At 42.5% G+C, this 5,015-nt stretch overlaps 1 pseudogene; it reads left to right on the forward strand.

Annotated features, from left to right (window-relative positions):
- Positions 1–3,919: 3,919 nt before the first annotated feature.
- Positions 3,920–4,403, forward strand: LOC102014703 (annotated as a pseudogene).
- The last annotated feature ends 612 nt before the right edge of the window (positions 4,404–5,015 follow it).

The raw sequence follows: 5,015 nt of genomic DNA on the forward strand, positions 1-5,015 counted from the left end.
TTTAATCGAACTCAGGACCTTGCGCTTGCCAGGCAGGCACTTGTGGCGCTGAGCTATATCCCCAGCCCATGCACCGAAAATATTTTTACAAAGGTTTTTTTTTTGGTACTAGGAATCCAACTCAGGACCTTGCACTTGCCAAGCAGGTGCTTATGCCACTGAGCTATATCCCTGACCCTGAGGTTATTAAATTCAGCAAGGACAGCATAGACACAGTTTGGCACTCTCTGTCACAGAGCTCTGCACATCTCAGCCCAGAAGCCTCAGCTGCCTCCTGTTCTTGTGCTCCCAGCTTCACTATGGTGGTGTGTTCTACAATGCACACCAAAGTATTCAATCCATTCACTCACTCATTCCAAGATCCAACAACTATATTTGGAGAATGGACTATGTCAGCGATATTCTAGGACTGAGTGTAGAGCAGACAAGACAACATAAAGGCCCCACTCTTGTAGGGCTTTCAGGGTACAGTTTCAGTAAGAAGCGTATATTTCCCAAGAAACAAGGAGGTACATGAAGGAAATAAAATAGGGCACTAGGGAGAAGGGTGAGTGGGGCCCCTATGGGTAAAAATGGGGAGCTGGAGGTATGGCAGAAACTCCACGGTAGACAGAAGTCTTTGAAAGCGGTGCTTCAGCTAAGGCAGAACAACACCAGGCAAAGTACTTACAAGTGGCCAACGGCCCCAGGTCCGCATGGTGAGCAGAGGGAGTGGTGCATGGGGGTGGAAAAAGAGGGGCAGGCCAGACCCCAGGGTGCCAGTGGACTGGGAAGATCTAACACATGCACTCGCCACCCAGATTGCACTCCAGCCTTCTCTACTGTGTACAAGTGTAAGTGTGCATCTGTGTACGGTAGCCCAGTAGGCAGGCACTCCCTGACCTTTGGCTTCTATTTAGGTTGAGCAGAACTTTGTGCTTTGAATTGAGCTCAAATTTGCAGAATGTGAGGACAGGGAAAAAATGAGGGTCGCTGCAGGCAGCCGTGACTTTCCAAGCATAGTTGCCATTCCCATCACTGGCCTTTTCCACACAGTTCTCTCTCTAGATTCCTGAAGTGTTTCTTCTCTCTACCCCATCAGGGCTGGAGCTTTGCCCTCTCAATATCCTTTAGGGGTTCTACAGCATCCTTAGTGGTTCTCTGTTTTTGTTTGTTTGTTTGTTTGTTGTACCGGGAATCAAACTCAGGACCTTGCGCTTGCGAGGCAGGTGCTGTGCCACTGAGCTATCTCTTCCGCCCCCTTTAGTGGTTCTTTGAAAACCCTAACTATGTCCCCTTCAAAATTCTCATCAAACAACCAGCCTGCAAGTGCTATTCCTGCACTGACCTTGACCGAGAGATTTTATTCCAAGAACACTGCACCAAGCCACTCATTCCCTCTCAGCGGTTACCTTTGCTGACTCAGCCTTGGTTGCTGTAAGCGGCATATAATTCCACATAACACGAAGACATTTCTGGGTCAATTAAATGTCACTCAGCTCCTACGGTTCCCTTTCTTTACACAAAACTTTCCAGAGACCAGAGATCTTTCTCGAGTGATGCAACCCATACCAATGAAATGATTCAGGACAAAGTTTTAAACCTCAAAGCCAGTGTAGAGCAGAACAACCACAGGATTTTCAGATTATGTGACTCCTGGCGAGTCAACTGCTTCAGCATTAAGACAGCAGTGCTAACAGTGTGTGCTGATGACCGCATCCATGAGCACTTCTGCAGCCCTAGGGAGAGGACTACTCACGCCCCAGCAAGTGACTCCACTTGCTCAGGAACCAGTCAGTGGTACCAGCTACTCCAGCACTAACTTCTCTGCTTCATTGATAATGAGACACAGTGTAAATTAGTCCAGGAAGGCTTTGTTTTGGTTCACTTCTTAAAATTGCAAGGCCCCCAAAAATGTTAACACACATAGATTTTTCTATTGGTCAGCTTAGGTTACCAAAACAAAATACCACAAACTGCATGGTTTAAATAACAGAAGTTTACTTCTTGCAGTTTTGAGGTTGGAAAGACCAAGATCAGGGTGCCAACATGGTCAGCTCCAGGCTCCTGATGAGAGCTCCTTTTCTGGCTTCCACACAGCAGTCTGCTGGCTGTGTCCTCATGTGGCACAGAGAAAACTCTGCTGTCTCTTTCTCCTTGTTGAATAACTGGTTAATTGATGGGTCTTGCAAAGTTGCCCAGGCTGCCTCCAACTCCTGGGCTCAAGTGATCCTCCAGTGTCAGCCTTGAGTGGTTGCACAGAATGCAAGATTTGTAGGTTCAGGAAGGCTCCCACCCATATTTCAGAAGGCTGAGAGGCAGTGTGCCCCTGATAAAGCAGTGTGTGAAGCTGTAAGATTAAAGCCAGAAGTGCAGTAGGGATCCCAGAAAGCTGAAGCCAAGAATGTGGAATATCTGAGGAATGCCTCAAGGAGTAAGCAAAACCTGCTCAAGAAAGAGTCTTTAATGGTGGCAACCACTAGCAATGTCATAGGAATTGGGCTACCCAAGCCCTTTAGAGTTCACATCTTGTCACCAATACTTGCCCCTCATGCTTGATATGGAAGTACAGTATTTAATGTTTGTCCTCATAGATTTTAGTCTTGCTTTGGTCCCATTGGCTTCTCTTCCTGTATTCCTTTCTTTTGGAATAGGAATGTTTGCCCTGTGCTGTTGTGTGTTGGAAGTGTTTAACATTCTCTTTGATTTTACAAGGGTTCACAATTAAGAGTTTGCCCTTAATCTGAAGGGAGACTTTGGACTTGGACTTTTCAGCAAGGCTGGAACTGTTAGAACTTTGGAAACTCTTAGAGATGGCCTAAATGCAATTTGCACAAAGAGATGTGCATGAGTCTTTGGGGACTCATGTTATGCTTTATATCTAGATGTCCCCCTAAAGCCTCATGTGATCATAGGCAGGATCTTTGGAAGATGGTTGGATTATACACCAGTATAGCTGACTTCCTGTTAGGAGGTAGAGTCTGGTCCAAGGAGATAGTTCTCAGGGGCATGGCCTGGAAGGGCTTATCCCCGCCCAGCTCTTCTCTTCATTTTCTGCTTCTCAGCCACAGTGATATGAGTAGCTGTTCCTCCACTATGCCACTCTGCTCTACCACCCTGCCTTGGAGTCTCACAACCGTGGACTGAAACCTGTACAGACTAAAGACACAAGAAATCTTTCCTTCTTTAAGCTCTGGGTGTTGGTTATTGTGTCTCAGTGACAAGAGAGTGACTAAAACTAAGAATAAAATCTAACACAAATGCTGCAATTTATTTATTTATTTTTAAATGTTGCAATTTAATCTCCCTTAATAGTCAGTGTCATAGGAATGGGGCTTAATAGTGAGTTGTATGTTCAGGAAACCCATTGCATTATTTTCTGAACTTTTGTGAATTGCTAAAATATTCAAAAGTAAAGATAAAACATTTAAGAATACCAAAAGCAATTCAAATCAAGACAATAATTCACATTACAGCAACAACAAAGTATAAAACTAGAAAGTTGTGTTTAGAGGAAAATGCAAAATGTTTCTTTCGTAGGCCAGCCCTCAAGTCATGCTGCTCAGATTGTCAGCCCTCCTCCAGTATATTTAGAAAAACAAGGGTGGGCAAAGTCTAACAATTTCTTTCTTGGAGTCTATAATATGGTGATGTACTCTTGAAACTCCAAAAATGGCAACAAATTGGAGATGAGTGTTTGATATCATAACAGAGTGTGACATTTCCCATTTTACAGTCATCCCAGGAGTGAGTGTTTTTGCCCATAGGACCGATAAGGCCATGAAGTGGAAATTACATACAAAAAATTCAAAACTTCTTCAACTTTTCAAACCCTTGGAAGAGACCATCTAGCAGAGCAGTTTTCATACTTCTTGGCCCCGGAATGCTTTATTCTTTACCCTCAGAGAAAAGTTACTGGGTTTAGTTTATAACTGGTATTGCCATATTTTGTAGGGCTTCTGTACTTGTCAGGTTTGTGCATGGGGCAGTGGGTGTACTGCTTTTTGGTGAAGGTAGGTATTTTGTGGCCTTGGCCTTTGGGCTGGGAGGGACTTCACTTCCAGTTAAGGCCAGTACATGGACAGTACGGTGGTAGCAGTTGGACTAACTATTGCTGCTACAGGATTTGCAGGCTGTTATATTTTACAAGCCATGAAGCATATGGACCCTCAAGTAAAGCAAGTTTTTCAGAGTCTACCAAAATCTACCTTCCATGGTGGCTATTACAGAGATGGGTTTGAGCCCAAAGTGACAATGGGAAGCAACATGAATACTAGGTATAAGCCCCAGTGCCAATAAAGAAAAATTGAGACGCTCATCAATGAATTATGCTCTTAAATCACCCCATCAAAGGCGGATCTCCTTATGTAGCAGCCAAAATCAATAAAGCTAAGGATTTAATAGGAAGTCAAGCTAAAAAATGATGTAAATGTATGATGAATTTTAAGTTCATACCTTATGTATATGAGTACTTTTTAAAAGTAAAAACCTCTGAGAAAAAAAAAAATTATTGAGCCCCTAGAGAGCTTTGGGCATATGAGTTATACTTGTCATTATTTATCTTAGCAGAAGGAAAAACTGGAAATTTTTTTTGGAATGTTTTAAAAATATTTTTTATCCACTTATTTTAAAGTTACAATAACATACCCACTACATGTCAACAAATATTTTAAATAACAATAACTTTTTAAACACAGTGAGGAGAGTGGCATTGTTTTAAATTTTGGCAAATCTCTTTCATGTATGATATAACAGAAGACAGCTGTAGTTTTATGTCTGTTTCTGCCTCAGTCATTTGCAATTTGCTTGTTTTGGTTGAGGTATATGAAGACAATCTGGCCGCACATGCATATGTAGTTAGAAAAGGGTAGACTGTTCTAGTGACCTTTTCACATAATTGTGAATATTCTTCTTTAATGCTATACCAAAACTCAACAAATCACAGTTCCTTACAAATTAGTCACAATAACCAATGTGAAACTATAGAAGTAAACTTTTAATACTTCCATGAAAATCCACTGCTGTAACTTGCATTT

Source organism: Chinchilla lanigera, unplaced genomic scaffold, assembly GCF_000276665.1.
Source record: "Chinchilla lanigera isolate Chin_1 unplaced genomic scaffold, ChiLan1.0 scaffold00120, whole genome shotgun sequence".
NCBI classification, from domain to species: Eukaryota; Metazoa; Chordata; class Mammalia; order Rodentia; family Chinchillidae; genus Chinchilla; species Chinchilla lanigera.